Source organism: Apteryx mantelli, chromosome 13 (assembly GCF_036417845.1).
Source record: "Apteryx mantelli isolate bAptMan1 chromosome 13, bAptMan1.hap1, whole genome shotgun sequence".
NCBI lineage: Eukaryota > Metazoa > Chordata > Aves > Apterygiformes > Apterygidae > Apteryx > Apteryx mantelli.
Genome location: NC_089990.1, coordinates 2,171,166 through 2,188,394, shown reverse-complemented (window position 1 = coordinate 2,188,394; position 17,229 = coordinate 2,171,166). Strand labels below are relative to the sequence as shown.

Below are 17,229 nucleotides of genomic sequence, written 5' to 3'. Positions count from 1 at the left end.
GTTAGCTCGCAGGCCACCTGCAGGTTCCCCCCCCCCCCAACCCCACACACAAACCCCGCCGCTGCCCCCCCGAGCCGTTTTTCGCGGGAGCGGGTGGCCGAAGACGGAGGACGCGGCGCGGCCTTTGGTTGGTGCGCCCGCTCGCCCGCCCTCCGTCCCGCGGCGGCGCAGGCGCAGTGCCCGCATTCCATCATGGCGGAACGGTCGGACTGCGGTCGGTGGCGCCGGGGCTGAGGCAGCGGCTGAGGCGCCTCGCACGGTGAGTGCTGCCCCCACCGCGCCGCGCCGCTGCGGCCCGACCGGCACCGCGGGGCCCGGCTTCTCGCCGCTTCTGCCGCGGGCGGGCGGGCGAGCGGGCTGCGGCCGGGCCGGGCCGGGCCGGGCCGGGGGAGAGCGGCGCTCCCCACCCAGGGCGCGGTGGGCAGTGCCAGGAGCGGGCGGGCGGGCGGCCGGAGCCGGCGGCGGGCGCGGAGCCGCGGGGGGCGATTGAGGGGGGACTCGGCGGGGAGACGCGGGCGGCCGGTGTGGGGGGCAGCGGCGTGGGGGGGAGCGGGGTGCCCCGGGCTATGGGGCAGGTGGTTGGGGGGGATGAGGGGTGCCCGGGTGTGGGGCAGATCTGGGGGGGGGAGCGGGGCGCCCAGGTGTGGGGCACATCTGGGAGGGGGGAGTGGGGTGTCTGGGTATGGGGCAGATCTGGGGGGGGAACGGGGCGCTCGGGTGTGGGGCATGTTTGTGGGGGAGCGGAGTGCCCGGGGTATGGGGCAGGTGGCTGGGGGAAGAGGGGGGAGCAGAGCGCCAGGGCTATGGGGCAGGTGCGGGGGGGAGCAGGGTGCCAGGACTATGGGGCAGGTGTGGGGGGAAGCAGAGTGGCAGGGTAATGGGGCAAGTATGGGGGGGGGAAGCAGAGTGCCAGGGCTATGGGGCAGGTATGGGGGGGGGAGCAGAGTGCCAGGGCTATGGGGCAGGTATGGGGGGGGGGAGCAGAGTGCCAGGGCTATGGGGCAGGTATGGGGGGGGGGAGCAGAGTGCCAGGGCTATGGGGCAGGTGTGTGGGGGGAAGCAGAGTGGCAGGACTATGGGGCAGGTATGTGGGGAGAGCGGAGTGCCAGGACTATGGGGCAGGTGAGGGGGGGAAGCAGAGCGCCAGGGGTTTGGGGCAGATTTGGGGGGGAGCAGGGTGCCAGGGCTATGGGGCAGGTATGTGGGGAAGCAGGGTGGCAGGGCTATGGGGCAGGTGAGGGGGGGGGAAGCAGAGCTCCAGGGATTTGGGGCAGATTTGGGGAGGGAGCGGGGTGCCAGGGCTGTGGGGCAGGTAGGGGGGGAGCAGGGTGCCAGGGCTGTGGGGCAGGTGTGGGGGGGAGCAGGGTGCCAGGGCTGTGGGGCAGGTGTGGGGGGGAGCAGGGTGCCAGGGCTGTGGGGCAGGTGTGGGGGGGGAGCGGGGTGCCCAGGCTATAGGACAGGTGGGGGGGAGCAGGGAGCCAGGGCAATGGGGCAGGTGTGTGGGGGGGGGGGAGCAGAGCACCAGAGGTTTGGGGCAGATTTGGGGAGGAGCGGGACGCCCGGGCCGGGGGGCAGGCATGGGGGGAGCAGGGCGCCGGTGCCCCGAGGTGGATGTGGGCAGCGGGGTGTGCGGGGCACCGGTACCGGGCAGGCGGAGGGTGCTGGGGGGCGGGGGGGGGGGTCCGTGCCCGGCGGGACCGACCCGCGGCGGCGGCGCCGGGGCCGCGTTAATGCCGGCGGGTCCCCGGAGCTGCTCTTCCTCCCGCGCTCCCGGCGCCGCAGCGCGCTCGCCCCCTGCCCGCCCTCGCCTTTGCCCCGCTGCTCGTTGCGGCGGGGGACCGAGGTCTGGAGCCGTGTCCCGTCCCCCCCCCATCCTCCGCCACCCCCCCCCCCCCCCCCCGCCGCCGCCGCTCTCCCTCCTCGGCAGCCGGAGCTGCTGCCTGCAAATGCCACGTAGCCTTGTAGCTGTTCCCCTTGACTGCTCGGCGGCCGCGCACCAGACGCCTCCCCCCGCTCCTCGGGGGCCGGGGGCAGGGGCAGGTCAGCGCTGTCATCCCGCCTTTGGGTGCCGGCCGCCCCCCCCTCCCTTCCCCCCCCCCCCCGGCCGCCTTTGTCCCCCTCTGCCTGGGGGCAGCGGCGGGGGGGGGGGGACCGGACCCTGCTGCGACCGCTCTCAGCGCAGCGCTGCTCGCTGCCTCCCGCAAAAGGCTGCAGGCACCTTAGCGGCTGCGGGGGGGGGGGGGGGTTGGGGCCCCCCCGGCCCCGCTGCCCCTGTCGCGGGAGGCGCTGCGTGCTGGCCCCCGAAGCGGGCGCGCTCCGCCGCTGGCAGGTGTACTCGCTTCCTGGCGGGGGCCATCGCTCAGCTGATTGCTGAGTTTCGTTTCTGTTGTTTGATGCTCGCTGCTCGGACTTTCCGTTGGAGCGATGGATATGCTCTGTAAAGCTAATGTATTCCCATAACTGCGGTTACAATACGTTTTAATTCCTATATATTCCTTGAAAAATTTTTTTTTAATCTTTTCTGCTCTGTAATAGTTGAGATTTTAATGTTGGAAATCCTTCTTTATTTTACCAGATGCCCAGCTGTTAATATTGACACACAGCGCTACTTCAGCTGAGTTCTTAGCTAGCCTGGTATGGGCATACTTATAACACGTACTTCCTAATGTTCTTTTAATGTATTTATCCTTACAACGCTTGGTTCAACAGGGAAATAGTATCTCAGTTGCAGATGGAAAGACTGAGGCACAGAAATATTTATGGCCCAAGGTCACACAGGAAGTATGTGGTGAGGCAGGGAATTGAGTCTAGATTTCCTGAGACTCAGATTAGCATTTTAACCAGTGAAGCATCCTCTCTGTATTTGAAGCCAATAAATTGTCCTTGGAGTTAATACTCAGGATAAAAGAAAGTACTTTGTGTTTTGTTCAGTATCTGTGTGAGTAAAAAGCAAAACCGAAGTTGCTCCCTGTAACTGCGCTCCTTTTCCTTGATTTCTGTAATTTGTATATGAAAAGGATTAAAAATACAAACAGTGTTGACTTTCTCAAGACTATGTGGGTAATCATGCATCTGCAAAAACAGCCATCTGTTTTGTTGTCTTCCCTTCCAGGTCTTTTTACCTTACTGTGCTCCCAGTCTTTGCAAGCTTTGGAATGCTGTTGCTGTCTGGGAATATTTTGTTGTTAGTTAGGATCAAATGAATCTAATATTCTATGATGCTGAGCTGAAAGCAGTCAACCGTTCACTGGTACACTGGATTTTATATCCTGTATCTTAGTTTGTAATTTTTAAATACAACACTCTGAATAAGTGACTTGTATTGATCATCTTAAAAGTCTCTTGAAAATAGCTACTACAAGTTGATCGCTCAGTTTTAGGTTCAGTAGTGTTGCAGCAAGTTTTTGAAAGCTTGGTGTTAACTGCAATTAAGGAGTACTTTGACAATGAAATGGAATAATTACAACTTCTTGGTTTTGTATCTGCACAAATGCATATTGCAGGCAGATTTATTGCTAAAATACTAGGATAGCTTACTTTTGTTTGTAAAAGCGGTAGTTATTTTTTCTACAGTGTTTCACTTGCCAATAGTTTTGAAGGATTGGATGTTAAATAATTTAAAACAATAATTCCTAGTCTATTCACCTTTGTAGAGAATAAAGATAACTTTGTTTCTACAAATTTGTTTCCTGCCACAACCCTTGATCACAAACTGCAACTTTATTTGATGTTACACTGAAACCAAATTTGCAACAAAGTTGAATATAAGGGTTCTATATAAGACTTTTAACGGTCTTTTGTTTGGGTTTTTTTGGAGGCTAGCATTTGCATCAGGTTGACTGTGTGGGTTTGTCACGCCCCGTACCAACAAGCTTTCATCTCTTATATTTATTTTTAGAAAAGTTTTGGTGAGTCCTTAAAAAACAAGATTTCGTCTGTACTATGCAGACAGTAAAAATTCCAATGTTCTTTTCATAAGAGATAGTGCTTGGCCTTGGCAAACACCCGCCAGGAATGTTGCGCTTTGGAGCGGTACTGTGTGTGTTTGGAGACCCATTTGTACACCCCTTACTGAAAAATGTTTTGGAATCCCTTTGGGTGAATTATAAGTAAATTAAAATACATGTTTATTAAAGTTGAGAAAAAGGAAAACAGCGCTGCTGTTTGATGTCCTGCTAATTCCCCAACTTGGAAGGCTTCTCATCAAGCTACAGAAGTATACTTGTGACTTTCAAGAAAATACAAAGCTGGGAAGACATTCTTACAATATTCTGTATCAAAGTCAAAAGCTGGTATAAAATATTGTAAGAATATTTTCCCTAGTTATATGTTTTCTTAATTTCCTGTCATCATTTCCTTTAATCAAAGAAGAATTTTAAATTTATCTCTGAAACCAGATGGGAAAAACTCAATATTAGTAATACTGCAATAGTCAAGAGACTTGGAAGGAAAAAATTAGTATTTGTCACTTCTAACTTTGCTAGATCTCAAAATGATCAAGTCTTTTAGCTGACCTGTTGGTATTTAAAATTGCGTTGGCACCTTGCTGCAATGACAAGGCCCGTGAACATGCGAAGTGACCTTTTCATTTTTCCACCTGTTTTTTAGCAAGTTGTCATGAAAATTCACCAAGGTCAAGATGGTTAGTTTTCAGCTGTTATCTTTGCTGCAAGCCAGACCTTAACTGAAAAGTTTTGGATTCCTGAGTGAGGAGCACACACTGAACTCTTTATTGCATTCTTGAAGAGCTTATTGTAAAAGCAGCGATAATTTATTCTTTCAGTGGTGCTAACACAATCCTTTCTGTGTATTGACCAGCATGGACAGACCACTGGCTCGGAGCCCTTAGACTATTTCAATCTTAATGTAAATCTGCTATTGTTCTGAATATCTTGAGTGATGTGGAAAATGCTCAAGATGCACTTTTACAGTATTGAGGCTTGGGACTTTTTTTTTTTTTTTTTTTTTTTTTTTTTTTTGCCCATGTCTCCCTAAAAGTAGTTTGGGAGGACGTGATTAGGCTGTGACTTCGGAAACATCTGTGACTTCAAGACAGTATCACCTTTCTGGTGAAAATAACAATGGATCTGCTGTATTTGCAGGACAGTGTGAGAGCTTCTTCTGTCTGGCTTAGTGCAAAGTCAGTCAGCTCAGTCTAAGCTACCGCAGTGAACTATGGGGACAGTGATTTCTGATAATGTTCCAGTAAAGCTGCAAAACATATGTGTCGGTGCCTCACCTTTAGAAGATCAATTATGAATTGACTAGTATTTGCAAAGCCTTCAGTGTTTTGGCTCTCCAAACTATATGGCTGGCAGTTCATGATCCTTAATGTGCAGACAGTTTAGCAACTGGAGTTTGGTACTGGATCCAAAAGCTTGAGATATATTTACATACTTTTTGGAAATGCATTTTTTCATTACTACTGTCATATAAAGGAATAAAACTTTGGGATAAGCAAATGTACTTAATTGTCACAATGTTGTTTTTGTTTTGTTTTTACTGGAACCTTCTTTATTGTGTTATTATTATGTTACTTTTCAGTAATTAGATCATAGGTTAAGCAATGAAGTGTTTTTAGCTAATATGACATTAAATGTATATATGATATGTTTACACAGTTGTCCAGTTCTGCATTCTGTACATACTGAATGTATAGAAGGCTGTGTAAGGTCTTCTGATTTTTTTTGTAGTGGAATCTTGAGTTTTATTTGCTGATTCTAGTGGAGTTAGTCACTGGCTGTTTGCTAATGGCTTTTGCTGTTTTATTGAATATAAGTTGTTTCTGCACATTTTTTTTGTAAGACTTTCTGCCTGCCAGTCACTAAAATGTTTTTTTTTTTTTTCTCCCAGAAGGAAGACTGAGGGACACAGTACAACACATTGCCCACACTACCACAGGCACTGACTGTATACCATTAATCAACAGGAGCAAATTCACATCAGGAGAGTGTCAACGGTAATTAGATGTAATCTACTATTCTCACAGATTTTACAAAGCTTTATTTTTCCTAAAGTTTCCAAGTAATGTTTTAAGGTGAAAGAATATAGAAATATTTGACAGCCTTTTAAGCTTAGGACTCCTTTTTTTGGAAGAAAATTTTGAATGACTTATTATCAGACGGAAAAATGGGTGAGGGGAGAAAGAACTGATAGACAGCGTTCTTGAGCTAAGAGGGCATTCAATATTTCCACATAAACATCACTGATTTTATAATTAATGAGTGTAGAGAATGTGTTGATTGGACTTTCACTCAGCATTCTCATTTAAACAAAATTCTTATCAAAGGCTTCGCTAGTAGCAGCCTTATCTTTATTTTGACATTAATCTCACACTTTTCTTTCTTAGCTGGAAGTCTTGTCTTAGTGAGACTTACATAACTGGCCTTTGGATAGGGAAAGTAAATCCTGGTTTTAGTAAAATACATTTCTTATGCAGAAAACAGTTCAAATTAGCGGTAACATGCAGGTAAGTGACCCATTATATGATGTTACTTAGATACGTTGTTTTTAATTGGAGCTTGTAGAATTGAAAGTGTTTATCTGTTTAAAAAAAAAAAAAAAAAGATTCCTGGAAGAATTTTGTCATCAGTATGATGTCCATTTTTTTCTAGTGAGAGGAAGAATACTCTGACTGACTCTGTTTTTTTAATGAAGATTTCTGTGAATTGTCTTGTGACATATAATACTGTAAGACCTTTATGAAACCACAGTGATTGCTTTCATGGAAAAAAAAGATGAGTTTTAGAAGCTATTGGCTAGAATAGTGTGTTTTAAATGGAAGGAGAATAAGCAGATGTAGTATGAAGTGTTTGTGAATCAAAAAGAACCTTTTTAATGTAAAGGCACAAAGTGAGTATGTCCTGGAGACCATTGTTTAGCTTTTTCTAAAAAGAACTTTTTCTTGAAATATATAAAACTACCTGTTGCTTTGGTGGAGGCTTAAATATTCAAATTCATATATTTGAATTCATGTATCACTATTAGGATCTCTATCTCTCTATTAGGAGAGAACGTTTGTTAATACTGCTCAGAAAGAATATCCACCTATGCTACATAACCAAAACACTGTAGTTAATTAAACCTGTCATGTGACAAGTTTTTGATCATTCTGTGTGTTTAGAATGCTGGCTGTGTACAGTTTGCAAAACTGTGTCCTTTGGATTAATATGACTGCTGCATTGAGGAAAGAAATTGCACATCTCCTGTGTTGCAGAGGATGAAATTGCATTTTTCTGTTAATATCTCAGTGTGCTGTCTAGTGAGTTGAAAGGCAGCCAAGCAGATTTTAGATCTTCTGCGAAGGGGGTATCTTTTTGCTGAGGTTAGGTCCCCTCTAATGAAGAATTAGTTTTCGCAGTATGACTGTGTGCCAGAATTCAAATGTAATACTTACGGTACGCTTATTCTGAACTTTGTAAAGGGCAGTTGACCTACTCGAGTTTTCCCAAATTCTTTCTTGTTTGGTTCAAAGTTGTCTAAAGTAATCAGGGAAAGACTTAAAGGGTAGTTCATCAGTGTAGAATGGAATGAGATAGGAAAGTAGGTGATTAAATGCAAAACAAGTCTTTTGGGAGAAAAGATAGCGAGCAATAGATAATCAGCAGATGGATTTCTTACAAAACATGGAAAAATTGTGCCAACCGCTTGATAGTCTCCTGGAGCTGGGTAGGTATTTAACAAGAAAAATGTTTCCTGGATATTAAAATCATGGCTATAAATGAAGTATTTTTATCTGCTGTTTAATGCCCTTTAGTAAATAGCTTCAACATTGATATCTTTTTAATGGGGATCTACTGCTTTTGGTTGTGTTATGTGGAGTATTAAAATATTCCAGTCTAGTTGATTGATCTGTACCATTAATACATAACTTTAATTAGCTCGTCACAATACAGTTACTTGAAGGAATAAAGACCACCTTTAATACTTGCATGGATGTAAATAACTTTAATACTCTTAAGTACCTGCAAAACAGTGAATGTTAATATTATGTGTGTATTCTTCAGCTTTGGAAGGTGTTATATAAAAAAAATTTTGATATATTTTTAACTGCAATTTTGCTACATAGTGCCTAACTTTCTTAAAATATAAACTTCATAAAAAATAAGAAAAAATACATAAATTGTCATTCTTAGATTCTTCAAAACTGTTAGTTTCTACTGATGCTCTTAAGAAGGTGTGATTACATACCCAAACTTGTAGCAATTCAAGCTCATTTACCAATAAATATTTAAAGCTCAGATACAGAAGCAAATTACTTTAGTGTGTTACCATGCATCAGCTGAACTACGATAAATCGTTATATGTGTGTTCATGGGCTGTCACAAATGCTGGGTGAAGTGTGTTTGCTTAAACCTCATGTGCATGATCTCATACTTGCATTTTACCTTGCATTTTCCATGAACTAAAACATGCACATGGTCCGTTACCATGAGACTGCTCGGATGTGGTAATTTATTGGTGTGTTTTAGCCCTTGGTCTAAGTGTAACCTGTTTTAACTAGACTAATTTGATCTGCTATGCAGCTAAAGCATTAAGCTTGCATCTCTTTCCATGTTGAGCAAGAAAAAGTCTTCAGTTTGTGTATCAACATATTTTTTTCCATGTTTAAAGTTTGTATAATTTCTTGAATTTGTAAAAATGCTTTGTTTTTTGCGGTATTTTTGTGCTTGTTTTTAAGTCATATTTTGTAAGGCAGTTCTTACATTTAAAAAGCTTGTTTGTATCAGTGAATTCACAGTATACATCACACATTTCTAATTCCCAGAAACAGATTGAATCAGAATTAGTGGAAAACCGACCTTTGCTTTCTTTAGTGCCTATAAAAACCTGAAAACAAACTCTTGATTGTGTTAATGTTGTGAAGTCCTGTTTTTACCTTGTTTTGTTGAATTAGACTACAACTGACCGCTTTGAGTGAGCTCTTAGTAGAGAGCCTTTCCTGGAAATAGTGTTGTTGGTGGTGGTTTTGATAATCTGAATGATTGCTTTCTCTTAGAACCAGGCTTTTTAAAGACTTTTCTTGCTTAAAAATTTGAAATTCAAACATTTAGAAAACAACATTTGGATCTCTGAAGCAAAGAGCTTTTTCGCCTGGTATTAAAGAAGGTTTGTAAATAAATGGGCAGAACTTGATTCTTTTGGGGGGGAAAAAATCCTGTAAAAGGGATTCAGCTTACATTCCACCTTAAGACCAAATTTGTCCCATAGGGAAGAATTCTATTTAGTTATCAAAATATGTAACCTGAATTTCAGAAGTTTGGAGCACATGCAGCTCTGGAAACTTGCAGTTCCCATCTTGTAAATCTTGGCACCGATTTAAACACTTCGCTTCATCTGTTCAGTTCTGTAGTTACTTAAAGGTGTAAAAAAGCTACCGTTTTGGTGACTGATTAAGGTTTCTCAGTGGGTCATTAATGCATTATCAGCAAGATGTGGAACAGATTGTCCTATTTTTAGGTACTAAAGGATAATAATAGGGCCTGTGCTCTTAAGAGCAGTGTTGTCTTTCTAGAGTTGCGTACATTTTATTTGCAAAGAAATATCCTATTAGCTTTCCAGCTGTTCTTAACCACTGTTAACGTAAGGACTTTCACTGCACTGTGAGAGTCCTGTGAGGATGCTGTCACTGTTCTTGTTGAAATGAAAATTTGGTAAAAGTAAGAAAGGAAGATCCTACAAAGAGAACAGTGTACTCTACTTCTTGTGACACAGGTCTGGAGTTTTCTTAGATCATGCACTTTTTAATGGAACATGTTGTATGTTACTTCCATAACTTCTAAGTCATTTAGATAGACATTTGATAAAGCATTTCAGTAGTATGTTGCTAATGTGTAAATAAACCGGTTTCCCTCAAGGCCTGAACAACTAGAACACTGCTTTGAAATTCAGGGAGCACAGCCTCACATTTAACAAAATCATACTAGAAATTAGTATGTTGTTACATTGAAGGCTTTTTCATCAAAGTTTGAAAATTTTGTGCTTTGTGTAGCTTTAGGACATTAAACTGAACAAGTTAACTTATGCCAGAACATCTCATCTTTCTAGCCAGTGGAAAGAAGTAGTCAGTTTTGCATTAATTCTTTTTTAACAACACCCATACAGCTGGAAAATATCTTAATCCTGTTATTTGAAAGAATGAAACACTTCAAGGTCCCAGTCCTTTGAGGTGTTCAATTCTCTTAAGTTCTTTTAGAAAAGGGAATAGCACCTTTCAGGAGCTACTTGGTTTTGTTATGGGCCTGTGCACTTAGAAAGCAAATGCTTTCTACAGAAGGATATCGTCTACTTTGCTGGTGGTAAGAGTAAAAATATAAAATACCTAAAACAATAAAAGAAAAATATTTATCTAAAAGTAATGTAATGTTTGCATTATAGAACTGTAAATACAAACTTTACAGGCCTTGTAAGTGAATAATTACAAAGCAGAGGTATAGGCATGGCCCTAACATGACTAATGAGCGTATTGTCAAGTAACAGCTCAGAACAAGCCAGATCTAATGTACTTGCCGCATTGACAGGTAGTCTGTCCTCAGCTTGCAGTTCTTAATAGTGAAGCTTCTCTAGTGAAGAACAGTAAGAAGTCCTGCTTTCACTAGGCCAACAGGTATTCTCCTATAGGATGAACGTTATCCTTTGAATTGTGCATTTGCCTCCTCCTCCTTGCCCCCATGGTTTAGATCTCTCCAAAAATCTAAGGGATGTAATATCAGTTTACAAAATAATTGTCTGAAAAACTATGGCCAATTGCTTGGATAGTTTTTATGGGGGAAAGGGGGAGGGTTTTTTATTACTTTCCTGACATGGTTGCATCAGAAACCTGATCCAGGCTGGCAAGGGAGAGTGAGAGTTGATGCTATCACAGAGTTCCCATGTGCCTTAGTATGTTGTATTTGCTGTTACTCTGTGTTTTTTAGGATTTTTTTCACTGCCATATCAGGGCTTTGCATCTCCAGCTTACATCTCCTTCAGGGAGCATCTTACAGGCAATTAGGTCTCACAGTACCCTGAGAGACATTAATACTCTGTAGAAGAAAAGTGCCTTTCCCTCTCCCAATTTGCCAATTGGGTATTTTTTCCTCAGTCTCCCTCCTACAGAACACTTACACTTTGGGATTTTCCTGCTTTGGATCATTCTCATCACTGGCCACAAGAGCCAAGCAGGTTTCTGCAGTTTTTAAGAAGCTACTTGAGGTTCTTCTGGTGATTGACCTAATGTATTTGACTCCCAGATGGTCTTTGTGAGGGTAGAAGGACTAGCCAGACTGTGATAAAAGGTTTGTAGTTATCTTCTGTATTTTACCATGGAAACTATTAGCACTACTTTGGAATAAGCATTTAAGTAACAGTTAAACTCTCTGGAAAATACAGGGAAATATTTGTATGGGCCTCTTCAGAGTTAACATCTCTTTGGCCTCTTAAGATACTCCCTGCTGTACCTTTGTAAGCTTCCAGCAAAGTAATTGTTACAGGCATTATTTGGGACATGGTCCTAAGAAGAAGCATCTCTTGTGTGATGGCAGCAGTAGTGAAATGCTAAGATGATGTGAATCTGATTGCTACAGCTTCTGATATTTAATGTGTAAAGCATGGAATTCTACACCATAGCATCTGCCATATAGCAGTAATTTAGATGTTTTGGAAAGTTCTCACTTTTTTAGATGTTAAAGAAGAAAAATATTTTAAAAGAAGAATTTCTGGAAGAAAACATTTAATGCAGAGCACTGGAATTTTATGACAGTTGGGATAGTTTTTTTTTTTTATGTTTTACTTAGGCCCCAGACCTTACCTAGGTCAAAACTACATTGAGTTTTTCACAGCTGTAAGTATTATAAATTTTGAACTGTGCATACTTGTTGGGTAAGTCGCGAAGAACATTTTCAGTATCAAAGTGGTGGTGCCTTTTTGGCTAGAAGCCAAACTTCATATAAGATGGTGTAGACAAATTCACTTGGGTATCATTATAAATTATTTGCAACATTTTAATCAAAACATACATTTAGTTTTGAACAGATGACTGTTATGGAGTGATGGTGGTCTCTTCAGAGCTAAAATTGTAACTGAGCTTCTGTTAAGTCTGATTCTGTTAAGTCTCTCACTCCCTTAATCCTGCAGAAAGTAAACCAATCCACCTAGAACGTCTCATGTGTGGTCCTGTGGCAGAGGAGAACTATTTTAGGATTGGGATGATATCTTAAACACCTTGTTAATACTGTTTATTTGAAAAACTAGGGTGGGAGAGGGTATCTTGTATCTTTTTTCCTAAATGTTTCCTACCTCAAAGTTGGATACAGCATAAATTTCAAGTCCAGAGGGATGAGACTTTTTTTAGTATTCATAAATAAGGATTGATGTTTTTGACTAGGTTATTCCTTATCCTGGGGTTGGGTACTTTTTTGTTTGGGTCTGTTGTTGTTCTTTTTAGCAACCTTTGGAGATTACTGGTTCAAAACTTAACTGACAGATTATAGGGTGTTTAAAATATTCGGAAGTCCCAATTTGCAAGAGATCTTCTGGAGTTTAAGGCATGAAGTATCTCAGTGTTTTCTTTGAAGCAAAGTACGTGAGGTTCATGTATGTACATCGGCACAGATCCGGTTCTGTACATGCCTTTTTTACAAAGGTAAAAGTCACTAACAAAGTATGTTACTTGCAATGAGACTGGATTTTTTTCCCGTTTAGAGAAAAAAGAAAATACACTGACCTTATCCTGAACAAACAAAATCTCCCTTCTTAAACAAGAAGATTCTTTTCTCCTCAGTAAGAGACATTAACTTTACTCCAAAAACTGAGAGATTGATAAAAGTTGTGAAATACTCATTTAAGGTATTGACACCACCTGTAACTCTGTGTTTTTATGATTACCAGTTATTTTACTCTATTTTACCAGTTATTTTACTCTATTTTACTCACTTTTTGCTGCCCAGGTGCAATGTCATGCTAGTTCCTATCTGTATGTGGTCATGGAGAGAACACTTAGCTTTCCAGTGTTGGTGAGATGGTGCATTAAAAATACAGACTAGGGAGAAACTCTCTTGTGACTGAAACAGGTGACACAGGTGCTTTCTCCTCTTCTCTCCCTATAGACTACTCGGAACAGCTAAATACTATAGTAATAACATCCAGTCTTGATTTAAGGATTGAGTTTGTAAAAGCTTAGGGGAAAACAGCTTTGCCTATAATTGCTTTTGTTTTTTTAACCAGAATCTTAATGCTGCAGTTCAAATTTAAAATAATTTAAAGTTGCAGAAACCCCTTTCCTAATTTGATTTACAAGGTAAAAGTCTAATTAAAGCTTTAGTTTTTAATACAATACTGTTCTTAATAAATAACAACATTGTAATGGTTTACTTCCTGTGATAAATATAAATTTATTATCAGGCTGGAAAGTTGGGTAAGGCGCTGAACCTAGAAATCAGGAAGTCTGACTTAAACTTCTAGCTCTCCATTAGACTTCCTCTTTGGTCCTGGACACATTGTTCTTCCTAACTTAAGCACACTGCATTAAAAAAAAAAAAGAAAAGAAAAAAAAGTCTTGATCCATTTAAGTAATAAGCTCCCTGGAATAGGAACTTTCTCATATTAATTTCAGCCCTTATTCTGGAAATACAGTCTTTGTGATAGCTTCTGTGTAGGTTTATAACTTTTTTTTTTTATTTTTTATGAAATCTGGATAGTGAAATCAAGCTGATTGAGTTAATCATGTTTGCTTTTCTGAGACTTGTGCTTTGCAAGGAAGTCTTTGCTGTTTCAAAAATCTGTTTTTATCAGTGTTGACTAATAAGTAGGATTTGAAAAAAATATGGAGGTCAAGGTAATATGGAAGACTTGTGGTGAAATGGTTTTTTTTCTTATGAGGTCTCAGTGCAGCAATCCAATATTTCAACCTTCTTTCCCGAAAATTCTCGATGAAACATACAGTACGTACGCTACTTGCATGGTATACTAATGGTCATTACTTCCTGTCAACGTTTTTAAGTCTGCAGCGGTTCCTATGCATCCCATTCAGATGTTATTCACAAACAGCTATAGAGTCATGGAATAAGTTAGACTGGAAGTGATCTCTGGAGGTCATCTAGTCCAGCCTCAGGCTTAAAGCAGGCTAACTTCAAAGCTGGATCAGATCAATCAGATCCTTATTCAGTGAAGTTTTGAAAGTCTCCAAGGTTAGTGATTCACTGTCTCTGTGCAACCTGTTCCGGTGCTTGACCACTCTCACTGTAAATGTTTATATCCAGTTAGAATATTATATATATACCCCGTTGGAATCCCTCCTGCTGTATCTTGTTAGGGTTTACCTTCTGTCCTTTTGTTGTGACCTCTGAGAAGACTCCTTTTCTGCCTACAATTTTACTCCATTAGTTTACAGGTAGTGCCTTTCTGGAGAGATACTTAAAATACTGGGAAAAATATTTTGATATGAAATGACAGGATCTCTAAAAACTTGTAAATATATGATACATTTCACTAGGAAATCATATCTGTAAAATTGTAGATCTGCTGTTGGTGTTTACTAGTAACTATTCCAAGGTTCTTGGAAAAAAGGAAGCAGTGCATTTATAAAGAAAAATGAATAATTCCTGACATAACCATTTGCCAATTTCCAGCTTGGAATAAGGTGTCACATTCAATTCATAATCATATCTACTTGAATTGACACAATAGAAACAACTACAAAGTTTTAAACAATAATATCTCTAGTAAGAAGTTAAGTGATGTTTTGTGAATCTAATATGTAATAAGCATTGTTTCTATTAGTTTAAGTAAAAAATTTGTTAATGACTACCTCCTGTATACTAGAATTGCATATATATTTGACTTTTTGATTGAAATAAAGACTATTTTAGATTTTAATTTTGAAGCATCTCATGAAAAAACATGACGTTTTCCAAACCTAAAGTATGAACATCTGGTATCATATAGACTTCAATTACCCACCTTTGTTTTGGTACTTCTGTATAGCGAGTATAATAGCTATTTTGTATGTTAATAAGAACTCTGCTTTATCAGTTGAGACACTGACTTCAGATGGGAGTAGGCGTGAATCAATGAACACTGAGTTCAATAAGAATCCTTGGGAGCTGGATGGGATCCAGGATGACTGCAGCACTGGTTTAGAAGAATTTGGGTTGGAGAAAAGGGAAGGCCAATGTTTCAGTCTTCTAGAGGCTCTGCGTTTTTACTATGTCAGGAAGTGAGGTCAGTCACAACCACTGTATACTGCAATTGTTTCTGGAAGGCTAGTCATTAAGATTTTCTGTTTTTCTTAGAAGCTTTTGTAGTATGAGACTGCCAGTGGAAAATATTGCCTTTTTTAATATGGTTAACATGATTAAACATATTACATTAGCACAACGTTGAATTACTCAAGAGTACTTCTCAGGGTACATTTTTTAAATGTGAACTGGTTTTATTTGGTTTAAAATCCTTAATATTTTATTTTGTCATAACTATAAATAGCAAAACATAAGTTTTAAACTCTCTTAATGTTGATCAAGTAATCTGGAATTCAGCTTTCAAAACTATTGATAAACTTTTATAAAGACTAATCTTCCTGGAAGTCTAAAAAAATTTACTCAGTTATTGTATTAGAACAAAGTAGAATAATGCAGAAACAGTTGTGAGTGCTCAGTGTAATGAACAGTATGCATTACATTTATTTGACTGAATTTCAAAGTGCGCTGCAGAGTACTGAAGCAAATCCAATTGTTAAGGCATATATAATCATTTCCACTTATTTGTGTTCCATATTGAGACATTAGAATGAATTTTTTTCAGATATACTAAAGGAATATATACTCTGCTATGTGTTAGACTTCAATTAAAATGGTTTGTTTTGTGGAATATGACAAAACATTTCAGGATTTTAGGTGCATTTGTCTTGAAAAAACAATCTTTAAAAGCAGTAGCTCAGGCTATTTCCAGTGTACATTTCTGTTAACTTCCAAGCGTGATATCCGCTGTTACTTGTTTTTAGCTTTGATAAAGCAGTACTTCTGAAGGTTTGTTTCTGAGATGGTCAAATCACTGTTTTTTGTTAATGGCTATTATGCTATATAGGCTTTAATTCATCCTCCTGTTCAGCCAGAGGTTGGGAATGACCTTTAGCTGATGTGTGCTAGAAACCAGTGTAAAGAAATGAATCAGGCAAGAAGTACCCTTGCAAAATCTAACCTTTCTAAAAATTAATCTCTTTAATTCCATATTAACTCAAAAACCTCTAATGCATGGTGACAAAGCCCCACAAAATGCATCTGCAGATTGTTATTGATCATACGTAATGATTCACTAATTCTCAATATATTCTTTTGCAACTTTGAAAACTATGGAGCTTGCTTTTGTCCCTGAGGCTTGCAGATGGAATTTATTTCTTGTTTCAGATTTACTTAGTCTGGAATTTCAGAGTTTGTGTATTAGGTCATTTTTAATGTCAGGCATAGCCTGTGAGTTTTCAGTGCAAATGCTTTTCTTTTTCCCATGCCCAATCTGGATAGTAGATAGTGATGATAAACTTTAAACTGCTAGCTACCAAGAACAGAGCCTGGAAAAAAGCAATCTGACCATCTACTACCGAGCATGTAATAGAATTAACTAACCTTCAGGGGGTTGAATCAGAAGCTTTTTGATTCAATTCTGGCTAAAAGTGGGGTTGTTCTTCTTGGGCCACAAACAACTTGCCAGCTGGATTTGCCCATCCCTGCTGACTTGTGTTGGGTTTTGGGTAAAACTGAGGGTTCAGAGAGTGCCCTGGGGAAGCTGCGAGACTTGGTAGGACTTTGCCTGTGGGAGCTGTGGATGGAGATTTGTCCAGGATCCTCGCTTCTGCCTTTCCTCCTGCACAGTGGCAGCTTCGCTCTCTTCAGTTGCAGCTGCCCTCCTCCCTCCGCAGCAGCGAAGCGGCATTGCTGACCCTGCAGCTGCTTTAAGTGGTAAGAGTTGGGGGCTGAGTTGGAGGACAGCAGGGCTGGGTTCCTTGCTGCACCTGGACTGGCAGCAGAAGAGGGTGTGGGTAGCGAAAATGAAGTGATTTGATGCACCATGTGAGTTTTCAGTAGGATTTGTTATTATGAACCAATATTCAGAATTTTTTTTCTCCTGTTTCAGCTCAGCTTCAGAAATCTTTGACATAGACTCCAAGTTCAAACTTGAGCTTGAGCAATGGTTCAAATCAAGATCCAGTTAAAGAAAAAAATGTTTTTAATGGTTTGTGGTTCTGATTCATTCCCTGTG

At 41.2% G+C, this 17,229-nt stretch overlaps 1 protein-coding gene across 1 annotated transcript in view; it reads left to right on the top strand.

The window, feature by feature from the left end:
* The first annotated feature begins 198 nt into the window (after nucleotides 1–198).
* LOC106491126 (fibronectin type-III domain-containing protein 3a-like) overlaps nucleotides 199–17,229 on the top strand; it is a 55,144-nt gene continuing 38,113 nt past the window's right edge. Inside the window, exons 1-2 of the mRNA XM_067303910.1 lie at nucleotides 199–259; nucleotides 5,854–5,959. The gene's annotated coding sequence lies outside the window, so the exon portion shown is untranslated. The remainder of the gene's footprint in view (nucleotides 260–5,853; nucleotides 5,960–17,229) is intronic.